Here is a 15,029-nt window from a genome sequence, read left to right as displayed (position 1 = left end):
GTTGAGTAGCCTAATTTTCCAAACTGGTAAATTTTAAGTGCTTTAAATTAATTCAATTCATTTAATTTTCATAATGATCCCACTTAGGTATGATTAATATCCCCATTTTATACATGGGGAAACTAAGAGAAGATAAGTAACTTGTTCAGCAACTATTTAGTAGTAAGTTACAGCCCAGTCAATGAACCCGGGCAGTGCAGCTGCCGAACTTGTACTCACAGGTTCTGTGACTGTCATCTGAAGGACTCAGAAACTGAGTCACTTGGGCATTTTCTACATAGAACACAGCTAATGGAAGGTGACTTCGGATCCTGGAAACCAAAAGGAAAACAGACCAGAGTCTCTCTTTGCTGATGCTTTACTGTCTACCCTGGAGAATGACAGAGAGGGAGAGGAGAGTGTTGGGACCAGCCTCGGACCCAGATGCCCTGCTCCTGGGACCTGCCAGAGTGAACTGTTCAGAGAGCAGAGACAGGAAACAGCCCAGGCTTCATTTTTATTCTTCCTCATGTTCCTCTAGCCCTTGCCAAAAGCATAAGCCAACCATGGACTATGCCATCTAGCAACTTCTCATAATGGACCCAGAACTGAAAAGGAAGGGAGCTGAAAAAAACTGAAAGAGACACAGTACCTCTGGGGCTGCAGGCTGGGAAGTGAGGCTTGGGACTTCCCTCCTGCCCTGCAGCCTGACTGAGAATCTGCTCTTCCTCTAAGAGTGATTGTGCTAATAATCAGATAGGCCTCTGGGTTGCAAAACCCACTTATCTCTGCTCCATCCTCTGAAAGGGCGAGGTTCTGACTAAGGGTAGTCTCCTTGGAGTAACTTAAAAAGACAGTTTGGATTAATGCTCTGGGGTCTGTTCCAGCTCATTGCTCATCACCCCACAGTGTGTTTGCTCTTAGCAAATCTGCTCCAAACAAATTATGTGTTCTCTGAGGTTTAGTATTTAATAATGATGTAACTAACATGTATTAAGGGCCTACTATATGCCAGGCAGGAGAAGGCAATGGCACCCCACTCCAGTACTCTTGCCTGGAAAATCCCATGGACGGAGGAGCCTGGAAGGCTGAAGTCTCTGGGGTCGCTAGGAGTCGGACACGACTGAGCGACTTCACTTTCACTTTTCACTTTCATGCATTGGAGAAGGAAATGGTAACCCACTCCAGTGTTCTTGCCTGGAGAATCCCAGGGACGGGGGAGCCTGGTGGGCTGTTGTCTCTGGGGTAGCACAGAGTTGAACACGACTGAAGTGACTTAGCATAGCATACGCCAGGCAAAGCACTGAGTTCTTTTTTTTTTTTTTTTTGACTGTGTCAGGTCTTAGTTGCGGAATGTGGGCGTAGTTGCTCTGTGGCATGTGGGATCTTAGTTCCCTGACCAGGGATTGAACCTGCATCCCCTGGATTGGAAGGTGATTCTTAATCACTGGACCACCAGGAAAATCCCAAGCACTGAGTTCTTCGCATGCTTTATCTCATTGAATCCTGACAATCCTGTGAGATAATTATGCTCATAACCCTATTTATGGGTAAGTGGAAAGTTTACATTTAGGTGCCCAAGTCAGACAGAAGAGAGCTGAGTCAAACCCAGGTTGCTTCATTGCCAGCTTGTCTGTTCTGAAGGAACTAAGAAGAATAGGCCTGAGATTATACTTGAGGAAGAGGTAAACTGTTACAAGTGTACTAGGACAAACCTAGATTCCTAGGATTTCTTTCCTTCACCATGGGACTTCTACTCTAATTCTCCTGATTAGCAGATATTCAATAGTTACTCAGTGTGGTAAGGGAGCAGCCAAAGAGATCTTTCTGAAATGCAAATCTGAAGACCTGTCCTCAGCTAACATTTTTTTCAAAGGTTCCCTGTGGTCCCTAAGATAAAGGCCAGGCTCCCTAGCATGACAGGCAGGTCCTTTATAATCTGGACCCCTTTGGACTTTATAACTCTCTCTCCTGTACTTCCCCCCAGGAGCCCTGAGAACCTCGCACCAACCCCACATAGTCAGTGTAATATTTCTTGCCTCCAGATATTTGTCCATACTGTTCCTTACGCCTCAAATGCCTTCTCCTGCCCCAACCTGTCCATCTGATAAACTTGTATTCATCCTTTAGAACTCTAAATGTTAAATGTTCTGGTCTTTGTAAAAAGCCTATCCTGATTTCTCAGGCAAATTTAGTCCTCCTTTTTCCAGGCTCTACAGTAGTTTATGTATCAGCTCAGTAGATATTGCACTTCTGTGTTCACCTCTGTTGTCGACAGGCGGCAGCCCCTGAACACACTGATTTTATATATATATATATTTTTTTTTTTTTTTAAAGAAAATGTGGTAAAGGGACTTGCCTGGTGGCCCAGTGGCTGAGAGTCTGTGCTTCCAACGCAGAGGCCCTGGTCAGGGAACTAGATCTCACATGCCGCAACTAAAGACTAAAGATCCCTCATGTTGCAGCAAAGATTGAAAATGCCACAACTAAGACCCAGTGCAACAAATAAATGAATAATTTTTTAAATGTAGTAAATATACATGACACACACAGCACATCAGTAGCATTAAGTACATTCACATTTTTGTACTACAACCACTGGCATCCCTCTGCAGGACTCTTTGTCTCATAAAACGGAAACCATGTACCCATTAAATGCTAACTCTTCCCCCTCCTTCAGCCCCTTCCAATCTAGGGATTGAACCCAGGATCTTCCCAACCCAGGGATCAAACCAAGGTCTCCTGCATTGCGGGCAGATTCTTTACCAGCTGAGCCACCAGGGAAGCCCAACAATACTGGAGTTGGTAGCCTATCCCTTCTCCAGGAGATCTTCCCAATGCCAGGAATCGAACCAGGGTCTCCTGCATTGCAGGTGGATTCGTTACCAACTGAACTGCCAGGGAAGCCCACCCTTCAGCCCCTAGCAATCTCTGTCCTGTCCATCTCTGTGAATCTGACTACTTTTCCACTCACTCTTATATTCCCCAAATCTGGCACATTGCTTTGCACAGAATAACACTTAATAAATGTCTGTTAAGAGAGTGCATGGAATCTTTTGTCTAAGATGCATGGAGCAATACATGTCTTAAATTTCTTTATACCCGCCTTTGCAACAAATAGACTGCTTAGATCTTAAACTGGAAATTCTGGTGCTTCCTAACTTGTCCAGTGTTCACCTTTCCCCAGATCAGAAGTTGCCCAAATAGGTGTTCTCGTTAGGAGGGAGTTTTACCTTCCTTACTCAGAAACACCTACAGTTTTCATTGCAGTTGGGTTGTAGACATGCTGTCCCCAGATCAGCTGGGAGGAGTCCTGAGGCATGGTGACAGAAAGAACACTGACAAGCAGCCAGAGCTGGCTGCATTTGAAAACTTGGCTTCACACACTCACACACACTTATGTATGTGTGTGTATGTATACGTTGCTGTCAAAATTGTAGCATATGTGTTTTCCTTACTTCCTCCCATCTGAGCAGAGGTTTTTTGCTGTAATTACAGTTAACCTAGTAATGGAGGCAGCTGCATGCATTTTTGGGGAGCCTATAACTTTCTCTGTCTTCAGAGTTGCATTCAAAAAATAAAAAAGAATTATATTCCAATGTACATGTTTAAGAACAAATTTTTTAAATATTTCAGGAAAAAAGATGCAGTATTAATTTGTGGATCAAAATGTTTTTGACCCAGTCCCCTTGCTAGAAAATGCAAAATCTAGTAGTTGATAGTTAAGAAAATTCTATAAAGTGCAACAGGTCATGTCTTGATCCCATCACCCTTGCTCTTGGCACTTGGATTTTTCATGGCCAAAGTTGTCATAGTGAGCCTTCTTTGGAAACCATGACATGTCTCTTACGGAAATAGCAACCCACTCCTGGGAAATGGATTGCTTGGGGAAATTTCATGGGATGCCTGGGAAATCCCATGGCCAGAGGAACCTGGCAGCCTGCTCTTTGGGGTTACAAAGAAGTTGGACATGATTTAGTGACTAAACAACAACGGCAACACCCAGTATTTTTGCCTAACATGTTGCATCGCTATATCCTGGCTGCTCGTTAGAGTCACCTGGAGAGCATAAAAAGAAATTAAAAAAAAAATTCTTTTAAGCCTTTAACGCCATACCCCTAATATTCTGATTCTTAGGTGTGAAATGGGGGCCCACACATTTTCATAGTTCTCCAGGGGATTGTAATCTGCAGCAGAGGTAGAGAATCACTGTGTTAGAATGGTGTTGTTGCTCAGAGGCAGAGTCTGGGCTGTGTAGCAATACTTAAGCATTGGTGGGCAGGTTGCTTTTTCTGCTCTAGTCCATGCCGTATATATATGAACACATACTACCAACCCCGCCAGGACTTCAGTCACTATGGTTTTCTCTGACCTGTTGGTGTAACTATAACCTTTTCTTCCTGAGGCATTTTGCACAGAGCGCTGAATTCCACTAGTGTGTGTGCATGCCTACTCAGTCGCCCAGTCGTGTCCGACTGTTTGCCCACCAGGCTGTAGCCCACCATGGACTGTAGCCCACCAGGCTCCTCTGTCCTTGGAATTTTCCAGGCAAGAATACTGGAGTGCCAGTTCCTCCTCCAGGGGATTTCCCAGCCCGGGGATTGAAACCACGTCTTCTGCATTGACAGATGGATTCTTTAACCTCTGAGCCATCTAGGAAGCCTGAATTCCACTAGGCAGACCCTCTAACCAGGGGTCCCCAACCTCCAGAATCTAATGCCTAGTGATCTGAGGTGGAGCTGATGTAGTAATAATAGAAATAAAGTGCACAATAAACGTAGTGCACTTGAATCATCCTGCAACCATCCCCCAAAACCCCAGTCCATGGAAAAACTGTCTTCCACGAAACTGGTCCCTGATGCCAAAAAGGTTGAGGACTGCCCTGGGTTGGGAAGATCCTCTGGAGAAGGAAATGGCAACCCACTCCAGTACTCTTTCCTGGAAAATTCCATGGACTGAGGAGCCTGGTAGGCTATAGTCCATGGGGTCGCAAAGAGTCGGGACACGACTGAGCAACTTCACTTTCACCTTACGGGGAGTGGCCTGCACTTTACTGATGGCCAGTCAAGCTGGACATGAGGCTATATGAGCCACAGGAGCCTGGGGTGCTGTGAGATGCCCCAAGCTAAGCAGTGCCCCAGAGGAAACCCACCACCTGTAGTCAGCCAGTAACCTAGCTGCTGTTCCTCCTCTTCCCTAGCCAGGCCTCATCCAAATCAGCTGCTTTGAAAGTGCAGGAAAAAGGTCAGATTCTCTCCAGAGCATCCGCCTGTGTGTTGGATTTCCTAGTAAGAGCAGGGTTTGTAGTGAGACCTGATGGATGCAGATTTGAATTCTAGCTGTGTCCTTGACCAAATCACTGCTGCTGCTACTAAGTCGCTTCAGTCGTGTCCGACTTTGTGCGACCCCAGAGACGGCAGCCCACCAGGCTCCCCCGTCCCTGGGATTCTGCAGGCAAGAACACTGGGTGGTTGCCATTTCCTTCTCCAATGCATAAAAGTGAAAAGTGAAAGTGAAGTCGCTCAGTTGTGTCCGACTCCTAGCGACCCCATGGACTGCAGCCTACCAGGCTCCTCCGTCCATGGGATTTTCCAGGCAAGAGTACTGGAGTGTGGTGCCATTGCCTTCTCCGAGCAAATCACTAAACCTCTCTAAATCCCCTTTCCCTATTTTGTCAACTGGGCCTCATAACACCTACCTCATAGGATTAAATGAGATAATGCGCATGAATGGCTTAGCAGTGACTGAAGCTAGTAAACACTCAGTGAATGGTAGTAGTGAGCCTTGACAGGCGCTGTCTAATCCCAGGTGGGAAGCATGAGTGTAGAAAAGGCGCAGGCCGGTTCTCCCTCGGCAGGGTGTCTGCATGGGAAGCTTCGAGGGCCAAGAAAAATGAAGCCCTTTTCCCCCAGATGCGGTAATTGAGTACAGTTTGAAAGCTGGGATTGTAATCCCCTTCCACAGACAAAGCGCCCCATCTCCTCTCCTGCGAGCAGCAGCTTGCTGCCTCTGCACATCCTCCGGCCATTTTTTCCTGCCTTCTTTGTTCTATTTCCATGCCTGTGGGGATGTAGGAAAACTGCTGCCTTCCTCAGGTTGCTATTTAAAGACATTCTGAGAGATGCTGCCACTGCTGCTCCTAGCGCCACCACGGCAGCTGCTCCAGTCCCTGCCACAGTGAGTGAACAGCCCCAGTGCCTACTTTTTGTTTGGGATCCCTGAACTGTTACCTCTCCCAGGGGTTCACTGTAAAGCCCGTCTTAGTCTTTGCCCCTCACTTGCCCAGCCTGTCTACATCCCTGTAGCATTTTGAGCACATCACTAGTTACAAATTTCCCCTTATTCTTCAATGAAAATCATGCCTGATATCCCCTCATCCCCTCCTCACCCACCATCTCCACCTTGCACTTGAGATGCCCTTCTTATTTAATAGCCAGACACAACCCAGAAAGGGTAAAAATGCCGTTTATTTCTAGGCCTAGCAGAGAAAAATATTTTAAGAATAAAAGGTTTTGAAAAGCTCAGTAACCTCCAGCATTAATAAGAATGCCGCCCTGAACTTCAGCATGTTTGAGATGATCTGTCAGGCACAGATAGGAATCTCTCAGCCATTAGTAATCCTGTCTTTCTCTGCTGACCCACCCAGTGCTTTTCAATGAAGTGTCTCAAAAGCCAGGTCTTTCTGTTTGAATTGGGCCTGATTTCTTTTTCATAGAGCCATCAAAGTGAAGTTTTAGGTTTTATCAGTAAAGCATTTATCCTTCTTTGGACCGAACTTCCTCAGTAATGTTCAGATTATCTGCCTCCATCCTGCTTCCCCAGTTTACTTTGTTTCCTGCCTATTATCCCAGGGAGACCTCAGAGCTGGGCTGCTCTCTGCTTGCCCAGAAGAGCCCTTGCTGGTGCTCTCAGCTCTGTGCAGGGTGCGCACTGTGTTCCCGACCACCAGAACTCAACTCTGGCCCCGATCCCATGCTCAGGCTGCATCAGTCCTGTTTCCCCTCTCTTACAGCCCTCCCCTTGTCTTCTGACTCTCCTCCATTTATTCATCTTCCTGACTGCTTCTTCTTTGGCTCCTGCTCTCTCTTTTTCATTTTCAGAGCTGAGCCTTTCCCCTTATTTTCTTAGCCCCTGGGTGGTAAATCCAATTACCTCAATGTCAGAATAATAGTACCACTGACACTTTGAATTATTGATCACCACACTGTGATAGCAAAGTACCCTCACCTGCATTATCTCTTTTGCTCTCACAGTAAACTTGTAAGGTAGGCAATATATGTGCTTATGTCCCCCACTCCTAGTAGTGAAAGTAATAACCACTTGGAGAGGCAGGATAATCTAGTGGTTAATAAAGAGCATTGACTCAAATCCAGACAGCCAGGGTGTGAATCCTGCCTCCTTCTGTCACCAGCTGTGTGGACAAATTGGAGATAATAGTACCTCTCTCGTGGTGTTGTGAGGATTCAGTGAGTTACTAGAGATAAATTGCCTGGAACCACATCTGGCACATAATAGATATTATGTGGAGATTAGCTGTTGTTATCACATGTTCATTCATTCTTATGTTCGTCAAAGATTCTTACCTGCCAGGCTCTGCTTGCGGTCTCAGTGATGCAAGAGCAGCAAGATGGACGCAATCTGGCCTCAGAGCTGTCTCAGTATTTTTAAAAATATTTATTTGGCTGCGCCTGGTCTTAGTTGGACAGCACATGGGATCTTCAGTCTTCGTTGCAACATGCAGAAACTTTAGTTGCGACAAGCGGGATCTAGTTCCCTGACTGTGGATGGAACCTGGGCCGCCTGCATTGGGAACTCAGTCTTAGTCACTGGATCACCAGGGAAGTCCCGAGATCACAGTATTAGTGCCACCTGTGCAGCTGCCACCACGTGCAAATCCTTGCGCTTGGATCTTTACAAATAGCAATTCTCACAACAGCTTTAAAAGGAGGCAGTGTTATTCCCATCCTGAGAGGAAATCTTTGGTGTTCCAAAAGCCCAAGTGGTTTGCTCAGGATTCCCTAGCTGGTAATTGGGGTGCCAGGATTCACTTCACTGAGTTCACCTGCCAGCAGACCATTAGGTTCGACTCTGCATGTCTGTCTCCCCCAGTCAGTGGTGAGCTCCTGAGGGTTGGAGCTGGCCCTCAGCACCCAGCTTGCTGAGCTCAGTCTCCTGCACACATTCGGGAAATGTTGGCCAGCTTGTGCTCTCTTGTGGATGCTTGACTCTGTCCCATAACTAGTCTCTTCTGATCTCGCTCATTTCCCTCAGACATCAAGCTGACCTTGGTTCTTGGTTTTAATTTATTTGGCCGCACCAGGTCTTAGTTGCAGCATGTGGGATCTTTAATCTTAGTTTTGGTATGCAGAATCTTTAGTTGTGGCATTCAAACCCTTAATTGTGGCAAGTAGATTCTAGTTCCTTCACCAGCTGTCGACCCTGGGTCCTCTGCATTGGGAGCATGCAGTCTTAGCCACTGGACACCAGGGAAGTCCCCAAACATTGGTTTTAACATGGAAGCACAGGGGTCAAGATGAGGATTCTCAGAGGTTGACCTGACTTCCTCATGCCACACCTGATGCTTATTTCAGCCTGTCTTTAAACGTAGTTGGATTCTGGGGTCGCCTCGTCTTCTGGGCCCCAGTCAGAAAATTTTTTTGTCTGCAAGGTCAGTATCCAGCCACCAACTCCAGTTCACTTATTTCTCATGTCAGATCCTGCCTTTTATTTCAATGTCTGACTTCCCTGTTCTTTGTCTGCTTTTGTCTTTGTGCTCAGCACTTATTGCTTAACCACAAAAGGAATCACAATTCTTCTAGCTCTATAGAAGACTGAATTTCTAAATACAGTTAGTGTGTGCTAGCATTTAAGTTTTTAATCCTTTCATATTTAGTAATCCATTTTTTCCTTAAATATTCCAAAAATATAGATGGAAAGTCCTCCTCTAGATTACGCTTTCTGGAATTCTTATTTCTGTAAATGTCTCATCTGTGGCCATTTGTATGTCTTACTGATCTCACATAATAATACAAAAGAATAGTAATTTCACTTACTTTAGTTTCATTTGTAAAATCACCTGGAAGTGTGACTTTTAAAATAATTTTTAAATGTAAATGAATACTAATTGCTAAATGTATTTACTCATGGAGTTTGTGTTAGGTAATTTGACTAGAGACTTTTTTCCTTCCTGTTTCCCAGATATTCTGGGTTGTGGTTATATTGTCTTTATAATCAAATATATAAATAAGCTTAGAAATTAAAGTGAAGAAAGCAATTCGCCATGTATTTCTTCTTTTGATCTTAACACAGAGATATAACCACCACTCTGGGCGTGTTTGGGGTCAAGCTCATTGAAAGAGTCAAACAGTTTTCCTGGTTTTCCATTGAAAAGGCACCTGTGCGCCCAAGGCAGTCTTTTGCTCACACAGTCCCTTTTCAGAGGGTCGTGCCTCATCTGGCTTTTCTAAGCCATGTCTAACCCTGAAGACTGCCTGTGTCCCTGAAGCATCAGCTTTGTGCGCTCCAGGGAACTGGCCCCTGCAAGGGCGAGGGTGGAGGGGGGAGAGGAATTGTGTGTGTTGCACCCACACTCTACATTCTTTTCTAAAAACCACCTGAACCCCATCCCTTTCCAAAGAGCTTTTAGACTAGGAATCCGGGTACTTCTTGAAGCCATCCCTGACCCACCCTACTCACACCCTCCACCACCTCTCCCTAGAGTCCTGGGGCCTTGCTGCGTGGGGCGATGAGAGCAGGTGTGTTGAACTCTTAATGAGAGGTTTCCTCTGTGGGATTGCCTATATCCTGCCCACCACAGAGGCTCCTGTGAGTAACTTTACCTTTGAACTCTCCTTGTATTCAGCCCCTGATCCACGGGATTTGGTGACAATCCCTGGCTGGCGGAAAGCTTTGATCCTTGGGGAGTCCGGAGGAAGTCCTGTGATGTGTGGGATCCTCAGCGCTATAGGGATTGGGGAGAAGTCTCAGGGCGGGTTGCTGAGACAGACCCATTAATTAAGAAGGAGCCTTTTTCCTAACACTCAGTTACCTAAAAAAGGAGATCCGGTAACTGATAACAAAGGACTCAGCACCCCTCAAGTATGAAGTGGTGTTCGCACAAGCATTATTGTTGTTTTAAGGACACAGCAGTGCCAAGAAAAAATTCCTACCCACACCAGGAAAGAAAAAGCACCCTAGCGACCAGAATGCCTTACAACTCTCCTTTTTAACAAAGAAAAGCTCGTCTTACTTTGTTTTTGTCTTCTTTTTAAAAATTGGAATACAATTGCTTTACCGTGTTGTTTTCGTTTTCTCCTGTACAGTGAAGTAAATCAGCCGTATGCATACATATATGCCCTCCCTCCTGGACTTCCCTCCCACTCTCCCCATCACACCCCTTTAGGTCATGACAAAGCAATGAGCTGAGCTCCCTGTGCTGTACCACAGCTTCCCACTATCTGTTTTACACATGGTCATGTATATATGTCAATCCAAATCTCCCATTAGGAGGCTCTAGCAAAAAATTTTTAAGATATTTCTGACTAGGTGAAAGAAGAAAAAGAGATGACCTTATAATAAACAATGGGAACACTAGAATTTCTGTATAAGAGACACTGGGCTATAATCCATTAAAGAGCGTGTTGGGAGATTTGTCTTTAAGCTTTATTCACAAACAGGCATGCTGGTTTGCTTAGACTCTGCATTTATTTGAGGTGGTTTGAGGGTGAGGGGACAGACAGTAAAACTTCCCCTGGCCACTCTGTGGTGCCACCCATTGGCTACAAATAAAAGTCAGAGCGAAGGCCTTTTCGCATGGCAGGGAAATGTTCCTCCTCACCTCCACAGGCAGAAACCACTTCCTTTGCTTCCGTGGAATCACGTACACTTATCTCTTAGACTGAGGATCACACCGTCCAGTGTGCGTGTCTGCCTCCCTGCTGGGCTATAGCTGCTGGAGGGTGGGGTTTGTACATTATTCACCTTTTATCACCAGCACACTGCCTGGGCTCGAAGTAGGCCCTCAATAACGATTATTGAATGAGTGAGTAAGCATGAGGCAATCGCTGCAGGGAGTCATCCTCTTTCCAGAATCGTCTCTCCTTTTCACACTGGCAGCCCTGGGGAGGGAGAAAGCTAAGTTATGAGAGGGCAGCAAGCAATAGTGCCAGAGTCAGACACCGACCTGCGCCTCATGACCCAGCAGCTCCGGACAACATGGAGACAACTGCACAGCAGAGGTGCGGTGCCATCTTTGTGGACTTTGCCTGTAGGATTCAGGCATTTAATGCCGAGACATTGGGCAAAGAGCAGAGAGAGTTGTCTGTAGGGCCAAGTGCGTAATATGTGGGGCCCAGTGCAAAATGAAAATGCAGGGTCACTTGTTTAAAAAAAAAAACAAAACAAGGAGAAAGTACCATTCAGGGTTTTTAAATATCAAGTTGTTTTCCTTTCTTCCACAGTCTCTCTGTCCTTTGACTTGTCAAGGTGTTTATTATTTGCTGTTAACACTGTTCTTTTTTCTTTTTTTTTTAACACTGTTCTAAGTTGAGACCCTTTTATGTGTTAGACCATTAGCATGGATTTTACTGAACATCTTTATATTGTGTGATGCCAATTTCAAATGTTTAACTCATTTAAACCCACACATGTTTAACTTATATGTGGGATCACCAAAATTATACAGTTTGTATTCTGTAGCTGGTACATGCATATGTACCAGCTACATATGCATAACAGTGCATATGTAGCAGAACAGTGGAAAGTCTGCACAAAATTAACTGGTTTTATTTCACATCTTGATACATGCTCATCTTACCAACACCCTTTATCTTCAGTTTACTGATGGATAAGAAAAAGGTGAAAGAACAAGAACAAGAACTGTGTTTCCTTCTGTGTCATCATTTTCAGCATAGATGGCTGGCTAACACGGGGAATCCACGCAGAGGATATGATGGATTCCTTCCTCATCCATGTTTCTTGGAAAGTCGTCGCCTGCTTACTATGTTTAAAGCGAGTGGTGGTTTCCACGAAAGTGTGGCCTGTGCAGGCTTTCAGTGCCTTCACTTTTCAGTCATGAATGTAAGAGATGCCCTCCCCTGGTAGAGGCTTCAGGACTAGCTGAACTCCCACGTGTCGTAGGTGCATCAGAGCTGAGCTCATGCAGCACCGGCAGGAATGGGAGACACACATATGGGGCAGATCTCCTCTGCTCACTCTCAGGTTCCTGTGTCCTTTTGAACTTCACTTATAAAATCAAGCTCAAATATGCAATTATTAAGTATCAGGTTGCAGCAGCAGACCATTAAACCAGGCACGGGGCCCTCTTGATCATGGGACCCTGTGTGGCTGCACAGGTCACACACCTGTGAGTCAGGCCTGGTTTCATGACACTGTTTCAGTAGATGTTCTCAGAATTTTTAGCTTTTACCAAGTGACAGACTGGCCAGGAATAGCATACATGTGTGCCTTCTCTCATTTATAAATAGTTTTTAGATACTTGCCATGTGCCAGTCATTTTATGAGACACTGTGATTACACCACAGTGTACAAGGCAAGACATGGCATCAGCATCAGTAGTACCTGTGAGCTAGTGAGGAAAATACATTTTTAGTTACACAGTGAGTGTTTAAATTCCAAGTGTGAGAGAGGCTACAGACGCAACTCTAGAAGGCTTACCTAGGTGGGAGCTAGGATGTGGCATTTCAGGTTGAGGGTGAGGAGGACTTGTAGTTGAAGAGAGAGCAACGGTGGTCTCCCAGGCTGAGGGAACAGCATAAGCAAAGGCCTTGAGCTGGGGAGGGGCTTTGCTCAGACAAGGAAAGAAGAAGGCCTTCACAGCTGGAGCCCAGGGACAAGAGGGAGACCAGCAGGTGGCCTAGGGAGCTGGTTTTGTGTCCCCCACCCCTTACCTACCTCCTTCCACTCTCCAGTGCCCATGCTGTTCGACAATATCAAATGATGGAGAGGGCTCTGTTTCTATTCTTTTGTTTTCTTTTCATTAATTTATGTATTTGACTGTCCTGGATCTTCAGTTGCAGCATAAGGAATCTTTTTTTGTTGTTGTTGGAGTATGTAGGATCTTTAGTTGAGGCATGCGAACTCTTAGTTGGAACATAAGGGATCTATTTCCCTGACCAGGGATTGAACCCAGGCCCCCTGCATTGGCAGCATGGAATCTTGGCCATCGGACCACCAGGGAAGTCCCTCATCCTCTGTTCTTTAGCAAGTTCAAGATTTGTGATGCTACATGCTTAGTGTACTTGGGTGGAATGTTCAGGGGATCGTGGGGCCAGATGTAAGTGTACTAGCTACCCACTGAATTAACCATTTCCCATCATTTTTGTTCACCATTTCCAATTCACTTCCTATTCCTAAAATATGACCTCTGTTTCCTCGAACCTCTTTTCACACACTTTCTGCTCTCAGGAACTTTCCATGTTCCGTTCTATATTGTCTTCGTTTACCGCCAGAGGGTAAGCAGACTCACCACCAGAGGGTAAGCTTTTAAAAGCAGGTTCTGTGTCTCCTTTACCTATTAAATAGCCTTAGGAAAATCTTTGTCTAGTAGTTAATCCAGTTCAAAAAAGGACTGTTTATTTTTAATAGATTTTTATATTCATAAAATACAATATTAAACTGGCACAAAAGGGTATGTAATCCCCCACATCTCTCTCCAGTTTCCCTTGCTGGAGGCAACCAGTATTTTGCAGAGATAATCTGTGTCTATTGTATATAAACTGTTATATATATATTTATTACATGGTTTTTATGAAAAGCCATAGAAGCGAAAGAATGAAAGAATTTCTCCATTCTCCTATTCCTTTTTTTTATCTATTAGAAAGATGCAAATTTAAAACAGCAAGGTGCTATTTTCCATTAATAAAGAGTTTGCAATACTTATGAGAATATGGGGAAATAGGAGTTTTCAAAGTGATAGGTAAAAATATAAATTATTACAACCTCTCTGGCCAGCTATCAAGATTTTTACTGCACATTACCCTTTGACCTTGTAATTCCATTTCTGGATATTTGTCCTGCAAATATACTTGTGCATGTCTGCAGATTAGGTATCAGAATGTTTATTGCAATAATTTTTGTAATAGGAAAAGATCTTCAAAATACATTGGGTGGAGTGGGAATCATGGTACTTAGCAGTGTAGCATATAATTCTGTGCTTTAAAAAGGGGAAGGGAAAAAAAGGCAGATATGCTTATAAACACCCAGAATATTTTGCACAATTAAGAATGATATCCTCTTAGAAGAGAAATTAGGAGTCTTGGTAGAAGAGAGACTTATTTTTTAATATGGTCTTCTTTATACTGTATTACCTCTTCAATAAAAATAAACAGGTAAGAACACAGACTCTGAAAGTTTAAAAACTGGTTCCTCCTTTCTTTAGCCAAATGATGTTGGGAGTTTACTTAACCCTCTAATCAACTCTTATTTCTTCATCTGTAAAGTGGGGCTAAAAACTTCCCTTTATACGACTGGCATAAAAATTAGATAATATAAAGAAAATATCTAGTATAGTACCTGAACCAAAAAATGTAGCTTTTGAGGCAGAGAGTCCTAGACCAGAAGTAACTTTGCAAGTAGCTGCAGACAAGATATGTGACCCACTAGTGACCTGGACTCTTCAGTCCTTCGTTTGACCAAATGATCCCTAAGTTCCCTTATACTGAGTTTCCCTGCTGTCTTGCTAGAAGAACCCATTTCTTGCTAGAAGTTCTGACTTCCAAGCCAGGAGGATTGGGGAAAAAATTAGAAGCTTCTAGCAGGAGGTGCTTTGTTCTTTGGCACCTTCCCAGTTCCATATGAGACCATCAGATTAGAGTATTGGACAAGAAGAAATGGGTCTGACTGTGTCTGTGAAGTCCTATCTTGTTTCCCATTGCAGTGTTGGAGTTGAAAAAAAGTTACAGAGTGGCTGAGAGAATTGTACCAAAATGAAACTGGTGGAAAAATTTTAAAGGAGTGGCAAGGGAAAGCATGGTTGCCAAAGAATAGCCTCCTGGTTTCATAAGCTAGATGCCAGTTCTGTGGGTATCACA

General features: G+C 44.5%; 1 protein-coding gene across 2 annotated transcripts in view; it reads left to right on the top strand.

Annotated features, from left to right (window-relative positions):
• Positions 1–15,029, top strand: part of TANGO6 (transport and golgi organization 6 homolog) — a 184,815-nt gene that overhangs the window by 168,282 nt on the left and 1,504 nt on the right. The gene's annotated exons all lie outside the window — the stretch shown is intronic.

This window comes from Bos indicus x Bos taurus, chromosome 18 (genome assembly GCF_003369695.1).
Source record: "Bos indicus x Bos taurus breed Angus x Brahman F1 hybrid chromosome 18, Bos_hybrid_MaternalHap_v2.0, whole genome shotgun sequence".
In the NCBI taxonomy this organism is placed as follows: Eukaryota; Metazoa; Chordata; class Mammalia; order Artiodactyla; family Bovidae; genus Bos; species Bos indicus x Bos taurus.
The sequence above is the reverse complement of the archived record's forward strand: the minus strand, read 5'-3'. Positions and strand labels throughout refer to the sequence as shown.